The 19445-nt window shown below is 43.2% G+C and overlaps 1 protein-coding gene across 2 annotated transcripts in view; it reads right to left on the bottom strand.

Moving 5' to 3' along the window:
• The window catches only part of FAM107B (family with sequence similarity 107 member B), a 62438-nt gene extending 49503 nt beyond the window's left edge, over positions 1-12935 (bottom strand). The window contains exon 1 of one of the 2 annotated variants that reach the window (XM_071803507.1): positions 12753-12935. The gene's annotated coding sequence lies outside the window, so the exon portion shown is untranslated. The remainder of the gene's footprint in view (positions 1-12752) is intronic. The other variant, XM_065846275.2, reaches the window with a different exon arrangement.
• Between the last annotated feature and the right edge of the window lie 6510 nt (positions 12936-19445).

Raw genomic sequence — 19445 nt, 5'->3', positions numbered from 1 at the left:
TCGTTGAATTTACAGGAATAGCTCATTCAGTTACAAAACCTCCTAGAAGGAAGCGATAAATGAACGTTAGGCCTTTAGAGCTGTAACCAAACGAGGGGACTGAAATACACAGGGGTTTTTCCCCATCTTCAGCTTTACAAATTTTCATGTGGTTCACTGGTCAGAAATTTAGCAAGAATGAAAGCGCATTTACTATTCCCCATCTCGGCTGCCCACCAAATGACAGTTAAACAGAGCCAAAGGAAATTGGTGTGGTTTGCTTGCATAACAGGCTTTCTAAAAAGGTAGCAACCATGTTGTAAAGCATTTAGACAAGAAGCAGGAAGAATCTAAGACAGTATTCCGATGCCCACGTTAGCTAAACCAGCATGGTTCCTGCAGGACCAGCCCGCAAAAGCTGGGCTACAAGAGCCACCGCAGGGAGTTCCCTTGGTGAAAAGATGAGCTGCAAACACACACCCAGAGAGACTGCTGCATAACTAAGATGCAAACACAGGACCAGGTCAGGTATTTAAGTTAAATTACCTTCTTAGATTTCTTATACGATAATTTAAGTGTGAATTCACAACCCTCCTCGTAAGTTTTGGCAGGTTTCAGCCAAATTTTTAAAGAGTTTGAAGCTTCCAAGATACAAAGCTGCCCTGAATTTTATGTAAACTGGTGGCTGAGTAATGAAAGGCTTCAGCCAGGAGTCCAGGCTCTGACAGGGCTCATTCCAGTGCTGTCAGACAATAGTTGCAAGCAACAGCCCTTAGAAGCATGTTAAAAAGCAAACAAACAACTCTAAGAATTTGGATCAATAGGAAATGAAGTGTCAGGAAAACAAAACCAAAGTTTATCAAAGGCAAAACTGGAGGATGCCCACATTGACTCCATTTCAACTGGATGACAACAGGGATTTAGTTACACAGCACATAAAAGTTCAAGCTTGTGATGCTGGTGCGAAAGACTCATGCAAGCTTATCTTGTACAGATCAGCTAGAAAGTTTACAGCTTCAGTTTGCAGCAGAAATACATATGGTACAAACCACTTTTTTTTTCCCAGTTATCTCATTGAATTTTCTTTCCCGTCCAGTATTGCAGCCTGACTCATTTTCTTCCCCAATCCAGAGATCAGGTTAAAATTTATCAAACACAATGACAACGAAAAAGTCAACTCTAATGTACCTACCTGCCTGCATTCCTTCTGAAAGTAGGTGTCTTGTAGGATTCCTCTGGCTTCTGTGGCACATTGAAGTAATTAAAAAAAAAAAAAGCCCCAAAGCCCAAACTATTCCAGCTTTAAGTACAAAGACCTCTTCTGTTAGGGAAAATACACTATTATTCTGAGGAACATTTCAGGTTCTTGCAAGAACCTCTTTCGGTCATTTTAAAAATTTGCCATAGTTTGCTAATTACATAATTGACACCTATAATCTAATGCATCTTTCACTTTGGGGAAAAAAAACCACACATTATTAACCTTTGACAATTGTCTTATACAGGATAATGCAACATGGTATAACCCTGCTGCAAGGAGAACAAACCCAGTTTAATCCCAGGCCAGTTACTGATTTGAGGACAAGTTGTGTCACTGAAAGTCTTCACCTTTACTTCTCTTGCTTATTTTGTTCATGCTTAGAGCGGAATGAGGGACAGACCCAGTGGTCTACTGCAGCCCAGCATCATAATTTGGTGCTGGAAGACACATACAGGCTTGTATGGAGCCACACAGCTTCACTCTGTGCTTTACACCCTTTCTAAGAAAAGCAACAGATGGAGCCCAGAGAAAGGCTGGTGCCAACCAGTGACAGCTGAAGGCAGCTTGATTTTACAGACTGCATACGTGTGTGCACCTCAGCTGCATTTCAGCCAAGGGCCCTTAGCTTCTGAAGTTGGGTTTTCAGCTTCAAAACAGCTGGCTCTGGATAAAAAGTTTTATATTCTTAACAAATACTACAGCAAAGAGGAGAGGAATTGCACTGTAAATTCAAGACTCACAAAAAAGAAATGTAGAAGATATGCACAACAGGAAAAATAAAATCTCCGTAGAGATTGAATAGTCAGTGAGTTGAAAGGAAGACAACAGAAAAATGTGATCATTTAAGCTGACAACTCTACATTTGAATAGCATGTTGATGTTCCCACTCCCATGCCAAACTGACCCTGTAAACTTCAAGCACTATATTAAATGATAAACCTGAGGAAAAGATAAATAAAGCCATTTTAAAAATGCTCTTCTACTCCCCTTTCATTAAAGACTTAAAAGCAATAACACGTGTATCTATTCTAGGATTTTAATGTCCCAGATTTTAATGATTCAAGCTTTTAAACTTCCATTCATCCACTCTTCATTCAACAATTGGTTCACAGAAAGACTTCAAAATTGTTTTAGAGAGCTCCATGGCTCACTGTAGGTGCTTCTGATTGTCTAGCATACACTATCACTTACTTACGTTTGGTTTTCCATTAGTCAAGTACTGGCTAGTTCACATTCAAGTGAATTACAAGCACCAGAGCAAACAAGTCTGTTAAGGCAAAGGAATCCAATTCAAACAACATCCAGTACGGAAGACATCTAGAAGTCCAGAAAACTAAGGTAAGTTTGCTTTGCTTTTTAACTTAGCATGTTTTGAAATAAACAAACAAAAATCATTTAGAAAGTCTGAAATTGCTTAAACTTATAGAGAAACACCACTAGAAACTCTCTCTTAATTTTCATGGCTGACACAAAGGCATTGACTGAAAACAGTGGCTTCTGCAATTCATTAAACTATTTCCAAATGCATCTACAGAAAAGGTGAGGGGGCAGGAAGGAAACCCAAAACCCTGTTCCAGGAACACACTGTTCTCCCAAATGGCACAAATACTAAAGCGGTGCAGCAATCATGTGAGCACTATCACCCCTCCAGCACGCAATTTAGAGAAGCGGTGAGTATTGTGCTTTAAGGTGCATTGTCCTTCGAATTAAAAGAAAAGTCATGGCCCTTGTGATCCAGAGAACTCAATAAAAAGCAAAAAAGAAATGTTTATTCTACGCTCAGCCCAAGTTGTAGTGAAAACTAACATCTGACCAGGACAGGGGGAAAACCTGCAATTTAATGAAGCGCAGTTAGTGACATCCCATAACATGATGCCAAGCACTTGTACTAAATTTGGAAATGTAGCTGACTCAAAGACAAGTGCTTCGGGTGACTCACACCAATAATCTATCTGGTAGATAAGTAAAGGAAATTTCTAGCATGATTTTATTGCAGCTTCTCAAGATAAAATGTAATTTGCTTGGTGCTCCTCATCCGAACTTCAATGATTTGAAAATGTAATTTGAATTCCAATTTGTCTTTAAGAATTTTCTCAAAAGCAACAAGCTTAACGGGGGCACCATAAGAGGCACAAAACTGTCCAATAAAGTAATGATCACAGTCTAACCAGATCCTGTTTTCAGCGAGAGGCAGCTTTGTAGGCTGCTTGCTTGCCTAACGGCCTTTATTGGAAGGTGATTTTTATATTGGGGTAGTGAGTTTATGCTTGAAATATAAAGTTTATGTTATCTTTTCATTATGTTTCTGTTTGCTCTTATCTTGGTTCAAAGTCCCAAGTTCAAATTTTATGCTTGCACTAATTAATTATAGCTGTAAGCAAGTCAATTCAGCCTTTGTTTCCCAATCTGTAGAAGGACAACAATAAATATTTATCTACTTTATATAGATATTGGAAGGATATGTTTACCCTGACACAGTCTGCTTTTCAAATACACAATGACTCTATAATATTCTAAACAGAAATTACCTCATTTAACCACATTAACTGGAATTACTGTAACTTTGGCTTGTTGAGCTTTCATATTCTCTGCTTTCTAAAGGATATCGCTTCCTACAGCGGACTTCTAAATCTCCCATTTAGCAAACCATGATACTCTAATCTGAGTTTGTGGCATCTTAACTATGGCAGGGTTGTTGAGGGTTTTTTTTGTTGTTTTTTGTTTGTTTACTTGTTTAAAGAAACAATACATTGCTAAGATTAAATCTCTTTGTAATTAATCTGAACATCTGCATTTTAGAGTACAGAATTTTTCCCAGTCCCCTTCCTGAGTGACAATACCCACTAGGAAAGATGGCAGGAGCTCCTTATTTAATTGTTTTTACAATAATGATTTATCTTTGATATTCAATGCTTTATTGACTAGTATGTATAATCTGGTGCTTTCTAAATCCAATCTTTGCCTGACTTCATAGCACTCCAAACATCTGTAAATTAACTACATCTTTGGCTGTTTTAGCAGTCAATTAATAAGCTTGCCATTAGAAAGACAAAATACCCTTAACCAAAGTGTGATTCTACAGGTAAAATAAAGATTAATCTCAAGCTTGTGAAGCATTAAAACTGAATAGGAAATCAGCTGATGCTTCTTCATCATTAAAGATAAAACAGGAGTAAATGAACTTACCACTAGTTCAAATATTAATACTTAATTCTACTAGTCCTGATGTTACTTGTAATAAAGAGATTAAGATCCAATGCCAAAATGGAAGGAAGGGTTTGGGATGATCCCTGAGAGCAGTAATTTAACAAAGAACCATTTTATCAGAGTATGCTATTCCCAATTTGATAGGACTCTTCATTTTCAGTGAATGTTGGAAGGAATAAGCTCTTTGAAAGCACACAGAACAGACATTACAAGTGCAGCCCTCCCCCTGGATGCTACCAGATGATGGCAGTCAAAAGAATTAAAGATTAAAACAAAGCCTTCCGTCGATGCAGAGAAACATAGAAAAGTAAAACCAGTGACGGCATTGTGCTTCAGCAGCTAGAGCGTCTTTTTTCTTGCACAATCCTGACGGGCTAATAAAGGCTCCAAAACACAGTTGTATTGAAGGATGATATAGGAAACTTTAGAGATTAAGAAATGTGTATGGCAGACACTGAGACCTTAATTAGAGTATAAATCCTGGGCATCCTTCTGGGTGCAAAGCCAAGTACATCACAGACTGAGCCGACGACAACCTCAGCACCACAGAAATCTCTGGCAGATGTTGTCTGCAGTAATCCTGCGCCAGCAGAAGAATGGAAGAACTACTTAGCCACAGGAAATTACAGCAGTGAAATAAGAAGAGACCAAACAGATACCTGCATTACAATTTGAGCAGAAAAATTAGCTACCTACGTACCCATATGGCCCATTGCTACAGCATCCAAGAAGTTTCCCAGGATTTAAATACTTTCCCCTCCTCCAAAGTTCTTCACTCAGTTCCTTTACCAGCATCACAGGATCTCTGACTCTGCATCTCAAACCAGCCCCTATTTTTAGAGTCGTCTGCTATAAAATTCCACAATAAAAGTGACATCAGTTGGGGAAATTTTCCAACAAAAAGAACTGATCTAACTTTTGTTAAGCCCTGTTTTATTTGAACATAACATTTACTATATAGACCTATATTTCTACTTACTGCAATAATTTTTGGCTGAAGCTGGCAAATGGATTACATTTAGCTAAAGGAACATGTTGTCTTGGATCTGTTAATCCTATTAGATATCTGCAAACAGGTAACATGGTTGAGGAGATGCCTTTTTAATGCTTCTATAATACAAAGTATATAGATCCCTATGGGGCAGCTTACAGTGTTAAAATTTGTTCCTGTAATGCAATGAACATGAGTGACAAAGTACCTTTATAGAGGTACATAAAGCTACATCTACACTGGGAGTTTTGGCAAAAATCTGTCTCTAAAGCAGCTGCATTCAGTGCAAAACTGTTCTCTGGTGCAAGAAAAATTTCTGTTTCAAGTTTGCAAAACCATTGAGCCAGTGTCACAAAAAAATAAAACAACATGCTTCATCTTTTTGCGTCTCTAATGTCCATTCACTCACTCTCTCTTCCCTATTTAAACTGTAAATGCCTCAGGGCAGAGACTGTCTCTGTAGGACAGTGCTTTGCAGGAAAGGCCCTCAGGCCATTGGAAAACAAAACAATAGTTGGCATACTTATTTTCTAAGTTGGTGTGCTAACTTGTCCTCACATCCTCCAGCAAGGAAATTTATTTTCTTCTACTTACATGCTACACTGAAAAAAAAAAAAAATAAATATTCCAAGTCATTGCACGTTCAGTAAATTATTGAGTTCATAGAGGAAACTTGAAAGGAACGGTACTCCTGCACAATTAGGAAAAGGATGTAGCATGTAACACAGCTGGCTGATGCCTCCAACCTCCCCTCTTTTTGCTCAGTTTCATCAGTCACTAACTACAGGAAAAGCAAGACAGCCCCAAGAAACTCAGATCTGAGCTTCCCCAAAAAAAGTGTGTTGATACAATGGCATCTGTTAACACACGCTTCAGCCTTTTAAACTAAATCCTCCACCAGAGACTGACTGGCACAGACATTCACAAACTACAGTCTTCATAACAACCTTCAAGGCTGGCTTTCTAGTTACTGCAACTTCAGAAAAATATTTTTGTAAATATTTCCAATGGATACAGCTTCACCTCGAGAGATAAATGCCTTCTGCTTTTCAGAGACATTAAATTTCTCAAATTCTAAAGCTGGCTTTTAAGGTATTTTCTGAAAAAACGGAAGAATATGTTCACTCGTATTTTGCATAAGAAATTTATGACTTGTTCAGCCTTCTTGTACTTGAAAGAAGAAATGCGTAAATGAAGAGTAACGGGCACGCTTCAACTGCCTTTGGAGAGCCACCCTGCTCCTCGCAGTTACTACCTGTAGTAACAAATACCATGCAGAAGAACAACCCCAAGCACATCCAGGGCTTCCTTCCAGAATACACAAGACTCCCCACGCCTGAGTGTTTCTGATCAGCGAGTGTCCTTGTGCTGCTCACTGTGACGAAAAGCACAGAACTAGTGCAACAAGTTTAAGGACACAGCAGCAACACAGTGGGATACTCAGCAAGTCACCTGTTTCCCTGATGACACTTAGAAGGAAATGGAGGTCGCAGAGACATATTGGAACAGCAGAGCAGTGAGCATATTTGAAAGGCTGCTCAGCAACTCATCCTGCCAGGAAAAAGAAAATTTCCTTTGGCTCAAACTAAACTCCTTGCTCTCCAGAGGTGCTAAACATTAAAGCTTTTCCTCTGTCGTCATATGAACACGCAAAGCTACTCAAGACCATCCATTCTGATCCCCATCCTTAAGTGCTCTGCTCAGTTAGCGGTGCACTTCACCCATCCCACAGCGTAAACTCCAGCTCTCGTTAAATCTTTTCAGCTTGTTCAGAAGCATCCAGCACAGGCACTGGCCTAGATCAGGAGTGCGGTTATACACACACCAGTGGTCTTGACCCACTTCTCATCACGTCGTGTTGACTACTCGGAGCTGTGAACTCTGTTTTATTATTAGCACCAGAACAAAAGCCTGTGTTTGTACGTGAGTTCTTATGAATGCCCATTCATTTTACAGGCAAGGAACTAAAAGAATCATTCTATTATATCCCATCATCATCCTCCTCTCACCAACCCACCGAAAGACCCGCTAAATGCCATTGCTATAGAAATACCTTCAACTGGCAGTGTTTGGCTCCCACTCAGAGCGTACTCCAGATCTGGTGAGTTCACAAGCATGGTGAACTCTTAATATTCAAGAAAGTAAAGGAGCTTAATGCAAATTTCCCTTTACACAACAACAAACAGTTTCCCCTCCCTAAAATATACTGGACTGCAAAGCAGAGGAACTGCTTCAACCAAAGTCATACGTGAAGGCAGTTACTCCTTCAGAGCATTTGTGGGGTTTAGCTCTCCAGCTTACAGGAAAGGTGAATAATTCCTGGGTACAAGGTAAAAAATAAGAACCATCCCACCACAACAAGGAGCAAGGTTGCTGTCCAGGGCATTAAAGCACATTTCATGCTTTGTCATTGTAAAGATAGTTCTCTATAGGACTCTAATGCAGCTCATACAGAGAGGTAGTAAATATAAGAGGCTGAGATTTGGTAAAGGACAAAACAGAGTAGTTAACAGTTCATCCTGCAGGCATGTACACTGCCTGAAATTGCAGTATAAATTAAAAATAAAGAAACAGATCTCATCTAAAAGCAAGGAATTTGTCCCACTGTTCCTAAATGACTGTGCTATCCCTCTCTGAAGAGAAGCATGTACTTGCACAAAAAGACAATCTTCTGGTTTCGTGTTGCCAGAGAAATTTTAGAAATGTAAGCAAATCCAGGAGTTTCGCTTGTAGGATAAATAAAGCTAAATAAGGCAAAGGTTATTGCATTTGTGCTCCCTGTCTCATCATGAAACTAAGATACTTCTCCCATCTAAGCAAGCTGCTTGATTAACTCCAAGCTAGACTAGATCTACACTAGAAGCAAAATCAACAACCCTGTTCTTTCAGCTATAGAGCCAGGCAAAAAAAAAAAAAATCAGATTATCTACTGATTTTAAATGTCATTTTTAAATGTGATACAGACCAGTGGACGGAGTACTGCACAAAACTGCTCCAAAATCTTCCTGGCTTATTTTTTTTTCATAAACACAACTTGGAAATGCTGCTTTCCCACCTGTGAGTTCCCTGTCCTTCATTGCACAAAACTTATAGCGTTATCCTAAACGCAAGAAGTAGCCTGCCAGCTTGAAACATGTTTTGAAATTCAACTTAAAACTATGACAGACTTTGCAACTACAACAGTCAACCACCAAACACAGCACTGTAAGGAAAGGTGATAGTTCAAACTTCAGTTTTCCCAGTGTGATGAAACACAGAGGTAGCAGGTACCCTCTGATGTTTTCAAGTTACATAGGAGAAGGAAGAAAACGTTCCGTTTAACCACATCCTTCCTCTTCTTGCAGACGCCAGCACTCCCTGCACATACAAGCCCTACAAGATTTCTGTCACAATTACCACACGCAGCTCCCCGCTGCGGTGCAACACACACCGTCCTTTGCACCAACGCCCTGGAGAGGAAGAGAGTGTCTGTGCACGGCACAAGTAAGTGCAGTCTCCCCTTTAGAAACCACCTTTAAAAAGAAGCACAAACCTCATCTCTCAGGGTGGGGATCTGCACTCGCACCATCTCGCCCAGTTGCTGGGGTCACAGAGAAGCAGCCCTGGTCTCACCACAACACCCCCAGCTCCACAAACCCTTTGTTGCCCTTCTGCCGGCACCTGTTCACAGGCAACTGTACAACAGGACAAATAAAGGACGTCCCCAAAGATCCATCCAGAAACCTAACTAAAACCAGCACTCACTATTTACAGGGAGGTGTAGAAAGGAGAAGAAAAGCATCCCTTGCTGGCTTCTTCCCCCCCTCTTGTGTGCTGAATGTTTTTGTTCAAGCACTTATCATTACAAAAAGAGATTGGACAACACCCTCAGACACATGGTGTGAACCATGGGGTTGTCCTGTGCAGGGACAGGAGCTGGACTCGATGGTCCTTGTGGGTCCCTTCCAACTCAGGACATTCTATGATTCTCTGATCAAAAACCTTATGTTTTTCATGATCTAACAAAGCCAACAGGTATGTTGCTGATAGCAGAAGCAGTTGACTGCTAATTGTATCACAACCAGGTGACCAAACTGATTTTCATACCATGCATCTAGGACTACGCCTCTTCGCTCTTTTGCTCCTTTGTGCCAGGATTTATTTCATTTCTGCACCAGCCAGTAGTTCAGGAGACATAAGTTAAAGTTCTTGCATCACTACACAGTTCCTGTGTAGTCACAGACAACCCATTTACTTTCTTAAGCTTTTATTCCCCATCTGCAAAGGGAAGGTGTTTCCCCCACAGTGGGAGGATGCTGCACCTTTCCACTTCAGCACAGTTTTGAAGGGATTCATATAAACGAAGTGTGTACAGAGATACACTTCACAAGACCACGCAAGATGTGGAAAAACGAAATATCGTTGAGAAATGTAGTTCTAGGCAGATAATTTATCTTTCTCCTAAAGAACATTTTTCCTATCAAATCTGCAGCTCTGTGCTCAGGTTAGCCTGTGACCGGTGCCCTTTCCACAGCTGAAACCTTCCATTGGCTTATGCTAAAATCAAATATCAAAACCCCAACTTCCACACTCTTTAAGTAAATACAGAAGAGTTGCAGGCTCTTTGTAACACCTACATCAAGCTGCAAACCATACTTCCACTGATATTCAAGAACACGCCAGGTCTGGTCAAACCAGAACAAACTTTAGACCAGTCACTGCATCAAAGAAGGATTAAGCATGTTTTTCTTCCCCCTCCAAAGCCAGACAGTGCATGGATCTTGCTTTTTGATGCCTGCTGTTTCCCAAAGTGTCAGAACGGTGTCAGCTGTGAGTTGTGTCTGACATGTTCTTTTTTGTGTACTTATGAGATGCAAATAGATCCAAAGTTGTACAACACAAATATGTCAGATATAAAAATGGCTCAGCAGAGACTCTGCAAATCTGAGCACTGAAACTTCTTTTGTTTAACACTACCACAATACCAGAACAGCCTCAGAGTTGGCCACGTGTATTTAATACTGCTGACTGTATATAAACATACTTCTATTAATTTTTTTTTAACTTTAATGAAGCCAAAGTTCTATTAAAGCCATTTACTAGTTAAACAATTCCACTCTTCTTCTGACAGCCAGTAAACAAGAATAATTCCTTCTATCTTTCTCCATTTTTCCCTTCTGCAGCAATTTTCAGATGATTTTCCTGTTCTTACCGATGTCATGAAGGAGTGTTCTCAAAACCAGTTGTTTCTCAATTCTCCAAGTATATGGCACTGTGTAAAAACTCGGTGACTCCCCCACCTCGGTCTGCTCACTGAGTTTCTCTCAAGCCTGTCTGTTCCAGTGTGTGTGACTGTGTCAAACAATCTGCCACCTCAGCAAATGTACTGGCCACAGCCACCACACAAATCAGCTTAAAAAGAAGAGGAGTATGCGAGAAACATCTCGGAACTGCAGCTCCTCACCCAGCTGTGCTGTGGTGTTGTAGGGCAGTTCAATACAGTTATCCTCAAAACCTTTAAATGCTTAATGGTGAGCTGGAGTTCTGAGCAACTTCTTAATTTTGAAAGTAGAAAAAAGGTGGCGAGACTGAAAAAGAAGAGAGTAAACTAAAAGGATGTAAGATCTGAATCAGAAAGGAGAAGGCAATTGCAAAAGGATTTAGAGGACCTGAAGAGATGACTCTCCCACCTCTACACCTTACTTTCAGGAAGCATCAGCGTACCATTTTAATTAATAATACTTAAGAGCTGGAGGCAAAAGAGCAACAATACTCTTGAGAATTTTGGACTCTGAAGAACACAAGTGACACTTCACCTGCCAAAATCATCCCTGGCAAAACTCCACTGACATCAGTGGAACTCCACCAAGCATGAAATTGGCCCACAGTTGCCTTAAGACAATAAGGGCTTTGTTTTAGGAGCATTTGTGGTTCTTTTTAATAAAGCTCAGCAAGCAATTGTTTATTGTCCCTGAGCAAATATTGCTGACAATAAGCAAGCAGCTATCACATTCACAGTACACGCTGTTTGTCCATATATTGACAGGAAAACAACCATCAATAAAGTAAGAGATTCTCAGTGTCCTGTTCATGTCACAGGGAGATTAAAGACAGTTTTAGTGTCTCTCAGAACACCTACAAGATCCACCTTTAACAACGTTCTTCCACATTTCTACTTCTCTGCCAAGTTAATGGAAGTTAAATATCCTCATTGGCGCTACAGGGTTTAGCACACACATATAAATACCACGACACAGACCAGCACCGCTGCCAGAGAGTCATTCAACAACACTCCCACCGCAAACTATACACAGAGACCACATCATGCTTACACAGAAGCATCTCCTCCTCGTTTTGTTGCATTTTTGTTTGACTATGCAAATTCCCAACAAACCCCCAAAAGCTCACATGTTCCTGCCCCTCTCTGGAGTTTGCTACAAGCATTGCCTTGAACTTACAGGACCACACTGTGTTGCAACACCATGCAGTACCGACATATGCCAGAACCCAGCAAACTATCAAAAAAATAAAACAACAGAAGAAGCAAACAAGTAGTTAAGTTAAACAGTGCGCTGCACCCCTTCCCCTTGCAAGCCCCCAAAAGATATTTATCCCCACATTTACCCTGGCCAGCTGTACCGCCTTTCAACCCAACACAGAGGAAAACCTGGTTATTTGGAGGCTGGGAGCCATTCGGGTAAACTCTGACAGAACCGCCCTGGGAGGGATGGGAGCTCTGGGAGACACTCGGGGCTTGCAGCACTCCCCGCTTCTACTTTTTTCAAAAGATTCGTAAGGAAACATCCACCTTCCACATCACAAATTCAGCTGTTTTAAATTCCCGTTTAGCAAGGCAAGACAGATAGCAAAAATAAAATATGTATATTTTTATTCGGTTTTCCTTCTCCACCTCTTCTTCCTCCCCCAACGTGCCCCCGGCCCCACCAGGCTGCAGCCCGCAGACCCCACCGGGCCGCGGGAGTGCCCCAACCGCAGTACAAAAAAATACACAGGAGAAGAAAAGTTGCCCCACCAGCGACCCGAAACGCCCCATCGGGCTCCACGGCCCCGGCGAGACACGGGGGGAAACCCGCGGAGTAGCGAAGGGCTCGGCCGGCGTGAGCAGCAGCTCCCCCGCTGCTCCGCTCCCCTCTGTTAACGATTAACTCCCCGGATCTCCCCTCACGAACGAAGGAGCGGAGATGGCGCTCTCCCGCCCGGCACCCCGACAGCTCGGGGATGGGACCCCCCCGCGGACCCTCACACGGAGCCGCCTTCCCCAACCACCCGCCCCGCCAACGCCGCCGCCTTTGTGTGAGGAGACACAAAACCTACCTCGGCGGAGCGGCTCTGCCCGCCCGGCAGCGCGGGGGGACAAGAGCAGGGAGATCCCGAGGCGCCCGGCGGGAGGAGGGGAGGAGGAGTCCCGGCAGCCGCCCGCTGGCTCACTGACTGACTGAGGGAGTCACTGCCCGGCAGCCCCGCCACACGCGCGGAGCCGGCCCGGCCTCGCCTGAGGGGAGCGGCGGGGCGGGCCGGGGGCGGGCCCGTCGCTGAGTCACCGCCCGGCCGCCTCCTTTGTTGTCAGGCGTGGAGAAATACGGGGGGTGTGTGGAAGCCCCGGCTGGGTGGAAATCCCGAGGGAAGCGAAGGGGGGGTGTGGAGGGGGGAGAGCCAGCAGTGGGCCCTTGTGGCCAGGAAGGCCAATGGCATCCTGGGGTGTATTAGAAGGGGGTGGTCAGTATGGCCAGAGAGGTTCTCCTGCCCCTCTACTCTGCCTTGGTGAGACCACACCTGGAATATTGTGTCCAGTTCTGGGCCCCTCAGTTCCAGAAGGACAGGGAACTGCTGGAGAGAGTCCAGCGCAGGGCAACAAAGATGCTGAAGGGAGTGGAGCATCTCCCGTGTGAGGAAAGGCTGAGGGAGCTGGGGCTCTGGAGCTTGGAGAACAGGAGACTGAGGGGTGACCTTATTAATGTTTACAAATATATAAAGGGTGAGTGTCATGAGGATGGAGCCAGGCTCTTCTCGGTGCCAACGAACGGTAGGACAAGGGGTAATGGGTGCAAACTGGAACACAGGAGGTTCCACTTAAATTTGAGAAGAAACAGCTTCTCAGTGAAGGTAACAGAGCACTAGAACAAGCTGCCCAGGGAGGTTGTGGAGTCTCCTTTTCTGCAGACATTCAAACCCACCTGGACACCTTCCTGTGTAACCTCATCTGGGTGTTCCTGCTCCAGCGGGGGATTGCACTGGATGAGCTTTCAAGGCCCCTTCACATCCTGTGATTCTGTGAGTGTCTCCCCAGGCGGGGGCTGTGGCGGGATCTGGCTGCCCCCCTGCAGGAGGACAACACACATGGGTGCCCAGGGGCGTTTTTAAGGCTGTTGGTCCTTTAGCGTGCCCCCACCTATGAGAGCCACCACTCTCTCAAGGAAGAGGAATCTCCCAGCTGTGCCTTTCTTCTAATTTTCCCCCTGTGGGTTTTTCTACCTTTCCATGACCCAGAGCCCTGACCCCTGTAAGTATTTCCACCGGTCAGTCTGTAGGACCCCCCACTCTTCCCATCCAAGTAAGAAGCCAAGAAATCACAGCCAGCCAGCCAAAACGTGCCTCAGCGTGACCCAAAATCTCTTTTGTAGTGAGTGCTACATGATGGAGACAGAACAGAGAGCTGGTGATATAGCATCACATGCACAGACTTTGGGAATAAACCCCCCAAAACAAAAAACTTTTGGAGAGAAAATGTGTATTTATACATTGGTGTGCATAGTTGGATTGAGTCAATTTCTTTTGTATATTTATCACTAGGATTATTTTGCGTTTCTTCAGAGCAGATGACTTGGATCACAGCAAAGTGACAGAAGCAACTTGAGTCATCCCAGGGATGGAAAGCTTCAGGCTGATTTGCGCTCAGTAACAAGCATTCGACATTGCTTGGGCTGCAGAGACAGACCCTTTCCTTCTAAAAACCCCCAACCCTAAGAAGTCCCTGAAGGAAGGACATTGGGTGTTCAGTAGATGGTGCTTTTTCCACCATATCTGTCCTGAATAACCCACTGCCCCAGCTTGGTAGGGGGAAAGAGTGGACAGGGAGAAATATGTTTTCTGTGGGTAGGGTTGAAATCTAGAGTGCTGGTATGCTCTAAAAGGCTGCTCAGGTCTTTGTGTGCAGCTGTTCTTTCACTGGAGGGAAAAAAAAAGGCAGCCTAGGCGAAACTTAGCAAATGGATAAAATCCAGAGCATGGGTGGCCTCTGTCAGTTCTGGTTCAATTCGAGTCTGTTGCCGAGCACCAACATGTGCAATCAGAGCGAAGCTGTGAATGAATGAAATGTTATAAAGTATTACATGCTCTTCAGAAAAAAAAAAAGTCACTTGTGTGACATGCTGGACACCCATTTGTGTTGTCCATATTCACAGTGTCAGCCCTGGTTGTGGGCAGGCTCATTCCTCAGGTGCCCTTTCCTTCACAGGAGTGTTGTGAGAGATAGTTGTTCTATATGCGGAGCTCATGGATACCGTATGGAGAAAAACCTCATAAAAATTGATTTTTTTTTATTAAATGCGGCATAATGATGTGCCTGGTTGAATGAGGGGGGAATAAATATTGACTAGTTCCCTGTTCTGTGAGCAATTCTGCATCTGAAGTATGGAAGGGGAAAATAATGTATGAGCAGGGAATTGCAAACAGCAAAGAAATAAAATGAACTACAAGGCCAGCTGGAATGCTGGCTTTCCCTATCTGTTGCATTCTTGACCTTATGGACCTCTCCCTATCATTTCTGTAGAAAAGCATTAACCATTTGTATTCTAAAGACACTTTGTAGTCCTGATCAAGTTTTTATCTCTCTTGCCTTAGACACTGCACAGGCAGCTGTCCCTGCTCTGAAACCTGACACTTCACATCAGTGTTTCCCAACGCTGTCTCAGCTCAGACAGCTCTTTTACTATGATATGTAGCGTCTCCCCAGCAGATCCTCCACATCCACACCTTTAAATGGAATGTAACACTTTGCTGAAGCTACCAGAAATTTCCGTGAATCTTGCCACAGCTTGTCAAAAGAGCACAGGTATTTTTCCTGGTGATAGCTACTTTGTTCCAGTGTTACATTAAATTTGTGTGGTTATGTGGTATCCTTGGCTGTACCAGATGCGATTTAGCAAAATGCCTCCCTGCAGATACTATCAGCTTGTGCTCCATAAAATGACTTTAAATCTGTGCAACCCCTGACCTGCCATGGTTGTATCCAGGCTTGAAATAAGGGAGAGAGAGGAAGATTTGGAAGAGGCAGAAAGTTGAAAGGACCCACCAAGACCACATCAGAGGACCAGCGATGGCTCAGACCAACCTGTTATCCCAGAGTCTTAATTCCTCACTCAGTGGCTCAGACAAGACAGTGGTCAAATGATAGTTCTGAGTCAAACATCTCACAAGTAATTTAAGATCTGGGGAGACCTTATTTTGGCCTTTCAAGTGCTTAAAAGGGGTCTAAGAAGAAAGACGGGGACAGACTTTTTAGCAGGGCCTGTTGCAATAGGACAAGGGGTAATGGTTTTAAACTAAGAGAGGGGAGATTCAGGCTGGACATGAGGAAGAAGTTTTTTACAATGAGGGTGGTGAAACCCTGACCCCGGTTCCCAAAGAGGTGGTGGATGCCCCATCCCTGGAGACATCCCAGGCCAGGCTGGACGGGGCTCTGAGCAACCTGATCTGGGTGAAGATGTCCCTGCTCATGGCAGGGGTGGCACTGGATGAGCTTTGAAGGTCCCTTCCAACCCAAACTACTCAATGATTCTATGAAGGGATAACTTGTGTCATCAGATTGCCCGGATTTGGTGCAAGATTTGCTCAGTACCCCAAGCCCCTGGCTGGGGAGAGTGTGAGCCAGTCCAGCTCAGCTCCAGCCAGTAAGTGAGTATTGTCAATACATCAGTATTGTCTCCCATCTGTGAGACACTCATGTTCTTGGTGTTCCCCTTCCTTCTTCAAAGCACATCATATGTGCTTTATGCCTCTTGACCACATGAAAATCACAGTGCTTGGTTCATACAATAAAGAAATTTGGCCACAACGGCATTTTACTCATGTTGAGCCTTCTTCCTCCGGCACTGTGGGCACTGAAACTCCAGAAAGTGCTCAAGAAAACCCCAGGGATCTTTCTAGATGAAAAGTACTATATAAATGTAAGATGCTACCATTTTCTTTTTAATGAAAAGCAGTGTGTTGGAATCCAAACTAGTAATAAACTGGCTCCACTTTAGAAGAACTCTAAGACAGAATGATGCCCTGGAAATACTTAACAAGATAAATCCCTTTTTTTATTAACATTATAGCCAAAAGTACACAGTCATTCTATTGTATAAGTGTCATGGGACATATGTAGTATGTAGTTTGGCATTTTGGTATCTTATGAATCAAGTATTTTGTGTTTTAATTGCCTGTTTGTGTTTGCATTTCTTTTCAGTCAAACTACAGAATTAAAAGCAAAATCATCCTTTAATTACTTGAGTTGTCCTCTTTGTGGGGTAGGGAATTGCGTTTTACTCCATGTCCACACCATACGTGGCCTTTGAGTATTACCATAATATGACCTTAAATAATAACAATAACAATTTTACTGTGGCAGAAACAACCTGGAGTACTGACTCAGATGCTGTGGGATTCCCCTTGCTTAATCTTAGCTGTCTGGAAGCAGACGTCTCGTCTAAGCAGGTCATGTAGGCTGGGGGAGAGGTAGGTGCCTCCAAAGGGAGGTTCATGCCTCCTGTATTAGAATTGGATTAATTTCTTCTGGAAGTGCTTTTGCGGATTGTACAAGGCAGTGGCCTGATAAGCTTCAGCTAGATGCCTTCCTCAGGAATTCTTTAGCTGTAATTCCTTTACCCAACGTGGCAAAATGTTCCCCATTACCTGTTCCCATTTGCAAGCAAGAGATGAGTGCTGCCTGTATACCAGAATTTTTATTCCACATAACGTGGAGAAGCACTGACTTCCATCATAGGAGAATGTTGTTTTCTTTATTCTAATGTATGCATTTTAATTTTTTTCTCTGTATTGTTAATTTAATCAAAGTAAATCAACTGAAATGTAGGTTGCTATGAAGGTTTTTCATACCATAATTTTGCAGAAACCTCAGTTAAGTATCTGAAGGAACATCTGCCATGCACATAGATGTATAAATATATATAGGAGCCAAACACTGTGACTTTGGAGTTTGCAGGGTTTTCTTTACACAAAGCCAGGGGCAGCAAAGGGCTTTCCTCCAAGTTTTCCTGTGCGTTAATACCGAAGATCAGGATGCCACCTTTGTTTCCTCCACTTCTAAACATACAGTGAAAGGAAATGGTTCTGGATCGAATCACAAAGAGCAATGGAAAAAAACAGGCTACACTCCACGCTGGCACTCAGAAGTTTAATTATCCAGCATGCTGCATCTTTATGGAAGAAGGAGACAGATAAATCCCATATGTTAATCGTTGGCCCCCTGTAGCTGACCTTTGGCTCAAATATTCCATATCGTGATTAATGTTGCACAGTTGGATCCAAAACATGCTCATTCCCCAGGCTGCAGGAAGAAAAAAGGGGGGGGATTTAATTTACCTTCCAACAGCAGAATTTCATTTGATCACTCTTTTGGAGGCTGATTTTATCCCTGCCTGTAGGTTGGGCTCTGAAGGCCTGTTCTGTGCTTCCTTGGCTGGGGGTCTTAAGACCCAGCTTCTTCTCCACTACTGGCTCGCTGAGCAACCTGAAATAGGCCATTTTGCCTCAGTTTCTGGTCTAGTAGAACAGGGAAAACAACCGTGACTTCCTTGCCAACACAGTTTGAAATTTGAAGATCGAAGACACTAAACAGGGTTCATCTTCAGACAAAAGTAGATATTGATCTCTAGAATCTGGACATCTCACAGGATTAGGTCAGAAAAATACATCGGCACTTGGATCATGGTTTTCTGGCCACCTTCTCTAGTCTTGCAGTTCTTATTTGCTAGAGGTTGTGTTTGCCTTCCCATGTCACTGTAGTAATCTTGCGTCATTCTGATAACATAAACCACGGGGCCTGGCAGAGAGAATCAGGCATCAAGATTTCCGAATCTGTGTCGGTTTGATCCTGAAGGACACAGGATCTGTGGACACACACAGCCCTTATATGACAAATGCATAGAATTCCAGGGCACTTTCCTGGGGAAATCAGATCCTCAAACATATGGTTATAGGTAGGCTTGGAGTTGTAATGCAGAACATATAACAGACTCAAACAACGTGTCACTGGCATCTGCTATAGGGTTAAAGCCCTGAGGTGCTGCGATTAATAATACCAGAATTCCTCCTCATTTAACTTCTCTATAGGCTGAGACAGAAAGCCTCAGCCATAGCTAATTAAAGCCATTGCTAAAATTGCCACAGCCCTCAAGTGAGTTTAGACTGAGCCCTCATTTCTGCCTTCCTTGTGGATGAGATGAAGCAGCAAAGCCTGATGAAGGCTTGGAAAGAGCTCCTCCTCCTGTGGAGATCACAAGGAATTTTGCTTGGACTGGGCCTGTAAAGACATGCCCAGCTGTCTTCCCAGGGAGGACACAGAGAAGTCTATAAAAATACAGCTGTAATAGCTGGAGATGCAGAAAAACGTGAGACAAAGCCTCTGAGGAGGTCTGTCCCTACCTCCAGCCAGGACACATCTGGACTGCTGTGCAGGCTGGGCAAATTTTTCCATTTCCAAGCTGTTTTATTTACCGAAGATGACAGGCCGTGAGCAGACTGTACTCAGGGTGGCCTTACAGCAGTTGGAGAAGACAATCTCATATCATTTCCCGCAAAAGCAAATAATCAAGTGTTCTTTCCTCCATGAAAGGAAAAACAGACATATCCTCTGTGTTCTGAGCCATAAAGTACAGGAAAATTGCAAGTGACACATAGCTTTTTTTTCTCTCTTTTGTAAAGTAATGACTGTACTCCAAAGACTTTCCATGGGCCGCATACACACTTGCAGAGGAACATGCACAAGGATCAAGGCTCTACAGCGTC

This window comes from Patagioenas fasciata, chromosome 1, assembly GCF_037038585.1.
Source record: "Patagioenas fasciata isolate bPatFas1 chromosome 1, bPatFas1.hap1, whole genome shotgun sequence".
Lineage (NCBI taxonomy): Eukaryota > Metazoa > Chordata > Aves > Columbiformes > Columbidae > Patagioenas > Patagioenas fasciata.
This window is presented reverse-complemented; position numbering and strand designations above follow the sequence as displayed.